This window comes from Podarcis bocagei, assembly GCF_964188305.1.
Source record: "Podarcis bocagei genome assembly, chromosome: 10".
NCBI classification, from domain to species: Eukaryota; Metazoa; Chordata; class Lepidosauria; order Squamata; family Lacertidae; genus Podarcis; species Podarcis bocagei.
The window spans coordinates 50,133,668-50,147,768 of record NC_138135.1 but is presented as its reverse complement, the minus strand read 5'-3'; the positions used below and the strand labels follow the sequence as shown (position 1 = coordinate 50,147,768).

The window sequence follows — 14,101 nt, the reverse complement described above, 5'->3', positions numbered from 1 at the left end:
AGAATATAAATTGTGCGGCGGCAGCGGAAGGCCCCATTAGCTAAAGTGGTGCTTCAAGTTAAGTACAGTTTCAGGTTAAGAACGGACCTCCGGAACGAATTAAGTACTTAACCTGAGGTACCACTGTAGTTTGAATGATGATGCTCAGTCTGTGGTTGATGTTTACAAAGTCCTATTTTAATACACTCCCGTGCCAAGCAGAGCAAAATAAGTACACCCGGTGAACAAGGTGTTTGCAGAATGACAACCCTCACCTTAAAATGGGTAAGTCCATTCCAGGGCAAGGAATACCCTACCAAAAAAACCCATTTTCTTTACATAAATATTAGTGCATACATTAATACTTTTCTTATTGCCTGAAATCACATTTTCACACATAGGTTGCTCAGTAAGTGATTTTTGATTGCTACATAATATCATGTTGCTCTAAAATTACAAAATTCATAATGTTTTAAATGTGGGGACATGCGGCAGCATGTTCTTGGTGGTGGCACTTTGTTTATGTAACGCCCCCATGCCAGGCAGCATCTAGTCTTTCCCCTGAATTTTTCAAGCAAAGGTTAAAGACATTGCTATGTATTCAGGTGTTTGTCGCATGAAGTGTATTGTTTTTTGCCAGTGGCCCTACAAATATTTATCACTAGTGGTTTTTTTTTTTTTTGCATTTGTACTGTAATTCTGCAAGTTTAATTATGGCTTCCTCTTTTGTATGGTTGTTTGATTGATCTTGCATAGCCTGTGGAACCTGAAATATTGGGCAAAGGCTTCCGGAGTTTTGATTCTGAAATGCTGAATCATTTTTGGTCATAATGAATGCTGAGTCGAATTAGACTTCTCTGTTTTGCACATACACTGGAGAGACAGCTCACCCCACGTCCAGGCTTTTAGGGGAAAGGATATTGCCACGAGTCTTGAAAATGCATATGAAGGAACAGCAAGCTGGGCAATGATACATCACCCCTTCTTTTTAGAAAATTTCTGGAAGAACTTTGACTACATCCAGTGGCGTAGCGTGGGTTGTCAGCACCCGGGGCAAGGCAAGTAATTTGCGCCCCCTAACCCGTGGATTTGCGTCCCCTAACCCTAACCCCCCAGATGTTGCGCCCGGTGCGGCCGGCCCCCCCTGCACCCCCCACGCTACGCCACTGACTACATCTATTTTATTCCTTTTGTCAAACTACCAGGCAGTTCTTTATGAGTGTACCAGGTTTTACAACCAGCAAATTTAGAGATAATGTGCATGGTCAATAGTTAAATAAATCAACTCATACATTTTTCAATAATGCACCAGGGTGTGGTCCTGCATAAATAACACAACTTGCAATCACTCAGAAGCTTGCACTGAGTGGAACAGAAATAGTATTTTTTTTACCAAAATGAAAGCTATTCAAGCTTTGCATAATAAGCAAGGCATCATTAGGAAATGTCAGTCAGAATAGGAACAGCTCAGTTTGGTCCTTCCGGAAAAATGGATTGCACAGGTGTTCTAGATAAATACTAAATATGATTATGACTTGCTCCATTGCCACATATTGAGAACAAGGGAGGGTCTGCAATTATAGAAACATTAGCAAGTCTGAGGCACACCTGCAGTCAGTGTGGTGTTTTGGCTAGCTTGCTATAGAAAAATAAATGTAAAAACCGTTTCTAGTGTATTTAACTGAGACGACTGTCATTACTGCTGAGGGGGGAGGGGGAAACCTCTCCTGTTTTGGTGCTGAGCTACCAGCTACATCAAAAGTGTTTCCTTTCCAAGCGTAGACGTAGCACAGAGAGTAGCTCATTCTTCTTGGGGAGCTTGTACTTCCCCTATAACCTACAGAAAAGTGTGCAGGTTGTTAAGTTGTGGGTGAAACATATCAGACGACACAGCGATTCTTCAAACAGCTCTTGTTTATTCACAGGCCGGAACAGAACTGAACTGAAGGGTTCAGCCAGCCTGCTTATATAGAGCTCCACTAGAACGCAACAGTAACCATTTTCTGTAACTATCCAATCACTGAACGTCACTTTCAATCCCTTATTTGCATATGTGGACCTGAGTGAAAACTATCTACAGTATCCCCCTGCTGGCCCAGGGTGAGATGCTCAGTACATAGTACAGGTGAGTACATAAGAACAGCTTGCCGGGTCAGGTCAATGTTCATCATCCTGTTCTCACAGTGGCCTACCAGATGCCTGTGGGGAACCCTTAAGCAGGATCCAAGCACTCTCGCCTCCTGTGGCTACCAGCAACGGATATTCAGAAGCACTTCTGTCTCTGGCCCTGGAAGCAGAGCATAGACATCATGGCTAGAAACCACAGACAGCTTTATCCGGCATGAATTTGGCCAATCCTCTCTTAAAGCCATCCAAGTTGGTGACCATCCCAGTCTCCTGTGGGAATTTAAACTATGTGCTGCATGAAGACATCCTTTCTTTTATCTGCCCTGAATCTTAAAGGTAAAGGGACCCCTGACCATTAGGTCCAGTCGTGGCTGACTCTGGGTTGCGGCGCTCATCTCGCTTTATTGGCCGAGGGAGCTGACGTACAATTTCCGGGTCATGTGGCCAGCATGACTAAGCTGCTTCTGGCGAACCAGAGCAGCACACAGAAACGCCGTTTACCTTCCCGCTGGAGTGGTACCTATTTATCTACTTGCACTTTGACACGCTTTCGAACTGCTAGGTTGGCAGAAGCAGGGACTGAGCAACAGGGGGACTAATGCAGGGGGGGAGAGATCAAGCAATGTGGAAAATACAGGGGGGTTATCTTTTTTTTCAGGTTCTGCTTTTGGCATAACTGCTTATAAAATCATCTTTGTAGTGCAACTTGTATGGCGTTGCTTATTTTTGTGACTCAACTGCCTTTTCTGTATCTATGGGCCGAAACTTTACGTGAAAATGATTTTATTGCCATTTGCAATCCAATTTCATTACAGGTACCCTTGAAATTACTTTTAGCTACTGAAAGATATTACCTGAAGAACTTTGTATCACTGGTTCCTGCAATTTGACATTTTTGATTGTAGTCTGGCCACTTGAGATTTCTTTCAACTCCAAAATGGAACAGAAAGGTTACCACTTGATCATCCAATCTAGAAGTGTGAGATGACATTTTTCCAAATATACATCTGAGAGGTGAGAGGGTGAGAACTGAGATATTATCAGCTTAAATCTCACCTCAGCATGGGCATAGCCAGGATTTTTGCTGGGGTGTGGGCAGGCTTTTGTTAAGGGGCAGAACCTCAGTTTTGTATTGATTTTTATTAATTTTTATTGATTTGGGGGGCAGCTGCTCCCCCTTGGCTACGCCCATGCACCTAAAACTCAAATTGATAGGCAGCCCTAGACAAGTCACCTTCTATCCTTCATAGGCCTATCTTACCTGGTGGTTGTGAAGATTTGTGTGTGTGTGTGTGTGTGTGTGTGTGTGTGTGTGAAGGTTTCTGAATGCTGTGTTAACAGTGGTGCTATACAAATGCTAAGCAGTATGATTCATAAGGCTCTCTGTCCCATCTGTTACGTTAATAGTCACTGGAAAGCCAGGGCCAAAGCAGATATTAACACTGTGATTAACAACTACATCTGGCTTTTTAAATAACAACAATAATGAATTAATGCTAGGTAGAGGAAGGCTTGATTATCCTCAGGACCACAGCATGCAAAGAAATGAGATTTTACCCTTCCCTTGCCAGTCATGATCCAAAACTTACCCACAACTTTGGGTGGGGGAAAGCTTTTACAACGGGGAGCTTTTACCCCTTCTAATTGCAGCACAGGAATTCATGGCTGCAGAATTCATGGCTGAGATTTAAACCTTTTTAAATCTCCACTCTTTGATCACTGGGGTCCAAATTGGGGGACGGGGATGACAACGGGTGACCTGTGTGTGATATTTAACTTGGGGGGACGACCATGCCAGCTATTTCCCCAATACAGAAACAGACAAATAAAAAAAGCCCTCCGTGATGAAGCAGTATAACTAATGTCAGATGCTCTTTAGCCCTAAAATCGTTGTTGCTGGCAGAAAAGGGAAAGGATGTTGTGTGGAGGTCATGTCAACATGTTTCCATGGCAACACTTAAACCCACCCCGCTGGTTTTCTATTTCAGTCCTTTCTCCCACTGAGCTAGCAGTGTTAAATAATGGGAAATGATTTGAAGTGGTAAAGGTAAAGGGACCCCTGACCATTAGGTCCAGTCATGGCCGACTCTGGGGTTGCGGTGCTCATCTCGCTTTACTGGCTGAGGGAGCTGGCGTACAGCTTCCAGGTCATGTGGCCAGCGTGACTAAGCCACTTCTGGCGAACCAGAGCAGCACACAGAAACACAATTTACCTTCCCGCCGGAATGGTACCTATTTATCTCCTTGCACTTTGACGTGCTTTCGAACTGCTAGGTTGGCAGGAGCAGGGACCGAGCAATGGGAGCTCACCCCGTCGCGGAGATTCAAACCGCTGACCTTCCGATCGACAAGTCTAGTTAGTTTTAATTAAAGGTAAAGGTAAAGGACCCTTGACAGTTAAGTCCAGTCGCAGACGACTCTGGGGTTGTGGCATTCATTTATCTTTACAGGCTGAGGGAGCCGGCGTTTGTCCACAGACAGTTTTTCTGGGTCATGTGGCCAGCATGACTAAGCCGCTTCTGGTGCAACGGAACACCAAAACCAGAGCAGCGCACGGAAACGCCTTTACCTTCTCGCCAGAGCGGTACCTATTTATCTACTTGCACTTTGACGTGCTTTCGAACTGCTAGGTTAGCAGGAGCTTGGACTGAGCAATGGGAGCTCACCTCATCGCGGGGATTCAAACTGCCGACCTTCTAATCGGCAAGCCCAAGAGGCTCAGTGGTTTAGACCACAGCACCACCTGCGTTTAAGTTTTAATTAACTATGTGTAATTAGAAAATTGGGTAAATGGATATGAAAATGTAAGAGAATTTTGTTTATATAAAGAACCAGAAGAGGGGATGGAGGGAAGTCCGGAGATTCTTGGAATCTCGAAGAAAATGTTTTGAAAATATATTGCTACACATGGGGATTGGGGAGTAAAAATGTTCTTTTTTATTGGTGTTAATGTGGAATTAATTGTGAAAAACAAAAAATATATATTTAACCAAAAAAGAGAGAGAAGGCCCTCTGCCTGGTTCCCTGTAACCTCACTTCTCACAGTGAGGGAACCGCCAGAAGGCCCTCAGAACTGGACCTCAGTGTCCAGGCTGAACAATGGGGGTGGAGACGCTCCTTCAGGTACACTGGGACAAGGCCATTTAGGGCTTTATTGATGATGCTGTACTGCAGCTGCTGCCAGTGGAGCATTAGGTTCATAGCTCTTTATGCCAGCATTAATCCCAGTGTAGCAACTGACTGGCATAGTGGGATCACAATATCACTTTATAATTAATCTTACCATATTGTAAAACACACACACACAAAAACAACTTACAAATTGCACACAATATTATCACATAACCAGACTCCAAGCATAAGAATGCCCCTTTTTATTTGCCAACGTAAAAATAAACATAGTGTTCATTTTATCAATTCAAGACAAATTACAGGTAATTAAAACAGGGGCAAACACCTGCAAGTGTTTGGACTGATAATGCGGAAAGCATCACTGTTCAAACAAAATAATTAACAACAGATGCCACACATTAAGGTCAAAAAATCTACTCATCTGCTGTTGGGTCCTAGTATATGTTGCTTGAATCCACTGGGAAATTCTTTAGGAATTTTCATTTATTACCTATATAGCTGTGAATGTATGATGGAAGAACGTTTCAGTAGAGCCTCGTTAGCTCACATGATGGAAAAGCAGAGTACAATTGAGAAAATAAGATTTTAAGCAATATTCTTAAATCCTTAGCACAACCTGTAGATTGTTGGACTCCAACTCCCATCAGCCCTAGGTGATAAGGCCAGCAATAGGGAATGATGGGAGCTGAAGTCTGACAACATCTGAAGCACTCCAGGCTTCCCATCCCAGCTTTAGCACATTGACTTCAAAGTAGGTAACTCACCTATAATATCCTGTTACAACAGGATTTCCAGGTTTCCCAGTGAGCATGGATGTGTGGTAAAGTTCTCACCACCAGTTGGTGGGATCATGTTACAAGATGAGACATACCTGCTTACATGCAAACTGCGACGATACACCAAACTGCATTCCCCGTGCTTGAAAGAAATATGCCTGTAATGACAATGACACAGTAAGGTAACACCTTGGTTCCAAATTCAAGGCTCGGGACACGTCTGAAATTTCAAATCCTATTTTTTAGTCCTTTCGCCCATATTGGCCAATACTTTTTCATGATCTAACAGAATCAAAATAGTTTTTCTTCATCATCCTTTTGACTGCTGAAATTAAGGGTTTCTCATTTCAAGTGCAGGTTTCAGATTCTGACTCCTGGACCTGAGGTCACCAATATTGTACCCATGGATGCAATGACGCCCTTGAGGATTGACCTTGGTGCCTGCTAAACCTCTGACTTCCCACTCACCCCTTTGTCATGAGGAGGCAAGGGTGGTTAACTATGTGGCGATCACACAGGGTCCCCGGACGTTTGATGGTCTATTGATCCCTGTGCCACCACTGTGATTGTTTCCCCGCTGCCACCAACCCGTTTCTCTCGGGTACACACGGAGTCCAGACAGTTATTAACATTAAACCAAATAAACAAGTTTATTTTATAAGCCTTAACAAGTTTATGGTTTCAGATAATTTTTCTTGTCAGTTTCTTAATCTTATTTTCTTTACCGGCCTATACCTTTCCTAATAACTGCTAACTGATTATCCCAACTGTCTATCTGACTCCTATCAGTTTCTCTCACTCTCTCACAACACAACTCGACCAACCCACAGACTTATCCTCCCTCTTCCTTCTCCAACTCCCAACTGACTTCCCAACAACTCCAACTCTAACTCCTCCCCTTGCGTTCCCACTGGCCAATCACTTCACACTCATTTAACCCTTTCCTTATGACCCACCTAGGAGGGTAAACGCCACAACCTACTCCACCCAAAAAAGGTTTGGGTGAATATGTCATGAGCCCCATGGAAACATCCTTGAGGAATAGTCAAATGAGGAAGAAGGGTGGGAGGTGCTCAAAGAGTTGGACTTTGATGATCCAGGGAGGCAGCTAACAGCCCGACCCCCTCGAAGGAGTGCCTGCTTGCTTGCCCAGTCCAAAGGTATTTCTTGCTTGCTATGCTAAAGCTCTGCCCACCCTGTTCCTTTAAAGCAGAAGTCCAGGGGACATGCCATGCATATCTCCTACTTTGCCTCTAACCCTTGCTTATGTACTGTACGGATTTGTGCATTAAAGTTTTTGGCAGAAACTGTAATCCGAGTTCCAGTTCTTCATCCAGCGAGAACCAGGACAGGAGTAGCCAACATGATGCCTTCATACGTCGGAATCTAGGTCCCATCAACCGCAGCCAGCATGGCTTATGGTCAGGAATGATGGAATTGTAGTCCAACAACACCTGAAGTTTTACCACATTAGCTACCAATTCCTTTCAATAGTCAGATGACTTGCAGTTTGTGTTGGAAATGTAATAGCAGAAATCTATGTAACAGAAAACTTTCTGCAGTGATCAAATTGTTTGCTTATGGGTAATATGAAAAAGCAGAAACCCAGTGTAGTCTCTCCTGATTTTTGCCTGCAGTTCAAAGAAAGAATCTTGCTCTGTTACGAACCAAAGGGAGAAAATTTATTAGACGAAGAGGATGCTTTATTTACTCTGCTTGTCTGTCATAGATTACATTAAATTCTGCACACCAACAACTTGTCAGTCTCTACAGCAGGACCCTGTCTTGGGGAGCGAGGAATGTTCTGGTTTTTCATGCCAAGTACTTGACAGGGAGATGAAATCTCAAGGGGCTGCATTTAAGAAGATAGCACAGTACTATCTTCCTAGGAGGAGGCCCTTGTCGTAGAGATTATACAAAGTTTACAAAAGCAGGTGTTGATCATTTCTGTTCATCTTTTAAAAATGTGTCTACTAGTTTTGTTTTAAAAAGAAATGGCAACCATGGTTTTATCTTCTAAACAGTGTAATACTTTGCAATGTAATATGCATTACCAATGACCCATTCTTATTCAGTCTTGAAGTACTTCATATTTGCTGAAATCCGTGGCCAGTAACAAATTGTGCACTATCGGATCATAATCCAATAAAAATGACTTTGTGGAATAGAGGGAAGACATGGTTAAGATAGATATTAAATGAAAATATCTTAGGAAATGAAGAGGTAATCAAGAAATGTTCACAAATACTAAATGAATAATTCCAGTACAATCTAAACAATGAGACAGATTTAAAGACAGTCTGGGACGCAAGCAAGATGGTAGTAAGAGGCTTCTTCATACAACAGAATGTATACCACGGGGGGGGGGGGGGAGAAGAAGGGGAAAGAAAATTAATGGAAGAAATGCTTATGTATGAAAATAAACTTATAGATAAACCAGTGGATTCAACAACTGAAAAACAATTGAAAGTCCTACAAAAACAGTTCTTTGTGATAATGCAGGATGAGTTACAGCAAAAACTTAGATCACTGAAACAGAAACAATTTGAATGGGCACACAAACCTGGGAAATTACTGGCAGGGCAATTGAAAATAGGAAGAAAACCAAATACCTTAAACAAAATTGCAGTGGAAGATAGAATAATCTCTAATCCCAATGACATTTGTAAAGAATTCCAAAAGTACTCAAGTAAACTCTATGAAAAAGGAAAAGAAGATGAAGAGAAAATGGACTCATACCGTATTTTTTGCTGCATAAGATGCACCTAGTTTTTAGAGGAGGAAAACAAGAAAAAAGATATTCTGAACGAAACAGTGGATGTATGATGTTTTGTGGTACATGATGTGGCCAAAGACATGATATGTGATTTGACGATGAGTTTGGGGTAGCCCAATGCAAAAATCCTGAGGATCCATGTGGATCCGTGCTTTTTAAGCACGTTTTTCCACCATTGCGGCCCAACAAAACAGTGGATGTACAATTTTTGTGGTTCATGCTATGGCCACAGACATGATAACCACGTTTTTGCGCCATTGTGGCCCCACGAAACAGTGGGTGTATGATTTTTGTGGTTCATGCTGTGGCCACAGACATAATATGTGATTTGACGGTGAGTTTGGGGTAGCCCAGAGCAAAAATCCTGAGGATCCATGTGGATCCGTGCTTTGTAACCACGTTTTTGCACCATTGCGGCCCCACAAAACAATGGATGCGGTTTTGGTTGTTGTTTTTGGTGCAGGCTGTAGCCATGGACATGCTATGTGATCTGATGGAGAATTTGGGGTGACCCAATGCACAACTCACCACCACCCAAGCCTCCCTTTTTACATATATAATAATTTTTATTTTTGATTTTACAAATATAGAATTATAACAATCCAAATTACATATCCCTATTTAGAGATTTATCCAAATCTCTGGACTTCCCACCTTCCCCTTCATGGATCCTATTGTAGATAGGTAGCCGTGTTGGTCTGCCATAGTCAAAATAAAAAAATTCCTTTCAGTAGCACCTTAAAGACCAACTAAGTTAGTTCTTGGTATGAGCTTTCGTGTGCATGCACACTTCTTCAGATACACTGTATCTGAAGAAGTGTGCATGCACACGAAAGCTCATACCAAGAACTAACTTAGTTGGTCTTTAAGGTGCTACTGAAAGGAATTTTTTTATTTTGACTATGGATCCTATTGTGCACCTTCTCAACCGCATGTTATTTCATAGTCCATATTATATATCTTTGCATATTATCCATAATATTCACTACATTGCAAGTGTTATTAAAATCCTGCTAAGGTTTTCATCTGCTTACAGTGATCTCCTAGATAACGTATAATTTTTTCCCATTCTTCGTTGAAGTTTTGGTCTTCTTGGTTCCTGAGCCTTCCGGTCAGTTTTGTCATTTCGGCATAGTCCAACAGCTTGGTTTGCCATTCCTCTCTGGTAGGGACTTTGTCTTCTTTCCATCTCTGAGCTAGTAGCATCCGCTTTGCTGTTGTCACATACATGAAAAGTCTTTTCTGTTCCTTTGGAATGTCGGTACCTACAATTCCTAATAAAAGGCTTCTGGGTTTGTTTGTTTTCACAAAAGTTATTTTAAACATTTTTTTTCAATTCATTATACGGTACATTACAGAAAGTGATCTACCTCGACTAACAAATTACCTCAATGAACCAATTTCAACGGAAGAGATAACTATTGCCATACAACAATCAAAAATAGGGAAATCGCCAGGACAAGATGGACTCACATCTATTTAATATAAAACTTTTCAAGAAAGAAGTAATGAATGGAGCTCTAAAAAGGGGGTAGCCTACCTGAAACTCGGAAGAAGGTGTTTATAACACTAACCCCCAAATCTGAGAAAGATATACTAAATCCCAAAAACTTTAGGCCCATCTCAATATTAAACAATGATATATAGGAAAAAGGGGGGGGGATGTGAAAATCCGCCATGAAAATCCGTTGTGAAAATCTGCCCACTGATCGCGCAAATACACCCTGCGATCAGCCTGGCCCCCCCGGTGGGCAGCATTTGCACCCCCTGGGAGGTGGCGCTTGCATCCCTGGCAGGCAGTTTTATGCAATCGGCAGTCGGATTTTCACAGGCGGTGGGCGGCACTGGCACCCCCCCAAATTGCAATGTGGGGGGGGGGTGACAAAAAGTTTTTCGCACTGGGTACCACCTGGCTTTGCTACGCCTCTGCTCATGATAGGAAATAACTAGATGTGTCTTACGGTTGTAATAGATAATTACTATCACCATTAGATGTTGTATCAGTTGTTGTAGCAAAAGAGCTAATAGAATATTATGGTGAAATAAACGAATGTTTATAACAGAAAATGCAAAAAAGCAAAAAAAAAAAAAATGTGCACGAATGCTATGCGTGCTAGAAAGAGAGAGACAGAGAGAGTAATACAGAGAGAGAGAACCTAGTCATACTCCTATATGGGTTCCTTTTTTTCTGAATATATTTTTGGTGGAATGCCGGGTCACAAATATGCCAATGGAGCAGCTACTACCACACTTCCTAGGGTTGTTCAACAGGCATAATAGGACTGCTGCACCTTATTTCGTTCAGCTGGGCATCTGCAGACAAATATCTGTCTGGCTACCTTTTTAATAACAGTATTCTGCTGAGCTGCTATTTCTTGGGGTTTTATTTACTGTGATTCCATTATATATTTCCTCTGTATTAAAGCTCACGTAGCATAAAGGAGCCTTGCCTTTCATTTCTGTATAGTTTTAATAAAACCTGAATAATTGATTCTTCTGCATGGCTGCAAAAGCATTGCCTCTGAAAAACTTAAAACACACATACTTCATAAATGGGGTATCATTGCTCGCTATTCTCAATCACAAAAATCAATGACAACACCAATTAAAATGTTTTTTTCTGTCCCTTATTTCAAGAAATACAGCCATCAACAGAGTTATAATTTAGTGCTTACTTGTTGTTCTCTAACTTATTTTTAAACCACTCCCAAGTGACAATATTTATTTTACCATTCCTCCCACCTGCTCATTTTAAAAGGAAAAATATTTTGTTCCATCTTAAATAAACATCTTTCACCCTCCAACAATCGGCAAGGGATTTGTGGAATTACATACACAGATACTTTGGAAAACTTTAAATATGTGGTGTTCTTTTAGTCTAAAAAGATTTCCAAAGAACTTTTATCAAAGGTATCATATCTTGAAATTCCATCAGTGAATAAATTATTCTCTGCATAATTGAAACCATGTATCAACACAGCACAATGACCAATTACTTTGACTCTAAGAAACTTAAAACAGTAAACAGCAGATAAAGAGGCTATCCAACAGCAAAGGACAGCACACATAAATTTGGAAGCCTTACCATGATTGTTTTTGTTGCAAAGTGGAAAAGAGAAGAAAAGAATCTGCAAAAGTAGATTTTCAACTAAAGGGCTTAATAAATTCAAGGCAACAACCATAAACCAACTGCAAAGTTCTAGACTAAGAATAATCCCTTAACTACTCTGTTCTAGATACTGACTTTATACTACTCCCAAAAGTTTATTCCAAAGAAATTAAGTCCCATAATTATAAAGCAACTGCTGTCAGTCATCTTTGCTTCAACCCTGTTGCCCCAGATGATCTTGAACCAAAACTCCCATCATCCCTAGCCAGCGTAGCCTGGACAGTACTCAAGGATGATGGGAATTGTAGTCAAACATCTGGCTGAATAACATTTGAATAGAGGCTCATCTTGGATTGCAGGTGGCATTTAGAAGAAGAAGAATTTGGATTTGATATCCCGCTTTATCACTACCCTAAGGACCCTCAAAGCGGCTCACAATCTCCTTTCCCTTCCTCCCTCACAACAAACACTCTGTGAGGTGAGTGGGGCTGAGAGACTTCAGAGAAGTGTGACTAGCCCAAGGTCACCCAGCAGCTGCATGTGGAAGAGCGGGGAAGCGAACCCGGTTCACCACATTACAAGTCCACCGCTCTGAACCACTCACTACACCACACCTGTCACTCAATGCTGGGGAACACATACAATCACAAATCCAAAAATCAAGGTGGGAGCAAACCACACTCTTTCCTTCTCTTCAACAGGCCTATATTGTTGGTGACAAGCCTAAATGGCTATGCCTAGGCATACCTACACTAGACTAGTTTGGGGAAAATAATTGTAACAAAACATTGCAACGAGGACACAGTCAGTTTGGTTTGAGAATTGGAGTAGGATCTGAGAGACCAGGATTCAAAATCCACATTCAACCATGAAGACCTACCTCACAGGGTTGTTATAAGGATAAAAGAAAGGGTTAAGAACCATGTGCTCCACCCATTGGAGGAAAGGTGGGATATAAATGGAATAAATAAACAAAGCAGATAGAATAGTGCTGTCCAAGAAGGGAGTTCCATTCCCATCTCTTGTTTTGAGCACTTCCTAAAGTCTGCCTTCCTTAAACTGTTGTTCTGCAGAGAGAAGTCTGTCAAATTTGAGTCTAACCTACAGGCCAGGATCTAGTCATGCAGGCAGAGTGACAACAAGGAAGGGAAATGTGGATGCAAAAGTAGTTGTACCTCAGCTTCAGATGGTCAAGAGGAAAACTGATGGCATGGATATGATTAATCAAGGGTGTCCAAAATGAAAAGAGTTGTTTTATATCAAGTTGCCCCATCGAGTCCAGTGCAGTGTTACAGCGAAGGTTTTCAAAATGTGATTCACAGGCTTTATTTAGGTCACCTGCCAGAAAGCTGTGAAGCAATCAAGAATATCTGTACAGTATTCAGGCCTGCATTTGATTAACTTCTGGGAGGCCGGTCACATTCTGATTAGGGCCAGATCTTTAAGCTAACAAGTATCTCACCTGGTGCCTGTGATTTTAATAATAGAGTACAGTGCTGATGTAGTCCAATATTTTTTATCTTTGAAATTAAAAGGACTCTTCTCAGCAAGCTAGCTTAGGTCCTGATATTTCAATTGGGCCCTCACTTTGATTAGGATGAAGGCACTGAAGGAGTGGGGGGAGATAGGACTGAGAGATATGTGCTTTGACTTGTACAACCTCCTCAGAGTAAGGGATGCTTTAGCTGAGATCCCTGCATTGGCGGGGGTTAGACTAGATGACCCTTGGGGTACCTTCTAACTCTACAATTCTATGATTCTCTGTCTGAGTGTTATTGGTTTTTTGCCTCAAGCTTTCCCCCTGAAAACCTGCTCTACAAAGCTGATTCAGAGCAAACGTCAATTCGGGTTTTCTGCAAATTGACATTTGCTCTGATTAAGCTGCAAAGTGGTTTTTGCAGGGAAAGCTCCATAGCAAAAAAGGGGGGTGGAGGGGCACTCGGACATAAAGCTTTTAATCACAGACCGTGCCTGGAAAAAGCAGAGGAAAGTGTGAATGTGCCCTAAGTTTATTAAGAGTGCTGCTGTGACCCTAGAGAATCTAGTAGTTCATGGGGAAAGTTTTGAGAGCCACTGGTCTCCAAGTGTCTCTATTTTCCAGGGACAACCCCAGATTTACAGAAGCCGTCCTGGTTTCTGATTTGATCCCGGAATGTCCTATTTTCATTGGAGAAATGTTGGAGGGTATGGAGCTATGCACCC

The 14,101-nt window shown here is 41.9% G+C and overlaps 1 long non-coding RNA gene across 3 annotated transcripts in view; it reads left to right on the top strand.

Annotated features, from left to right (window-relative positions):
* The window catches only part of LOC308596651, a 118,639-nt gene that overhangs the window by 86,705 nt on the left and 17,833 nt on the right, over window positions 1-14,101 (top strand). The gene's annotated exons all lie outside the window — the stretch shown is intronic.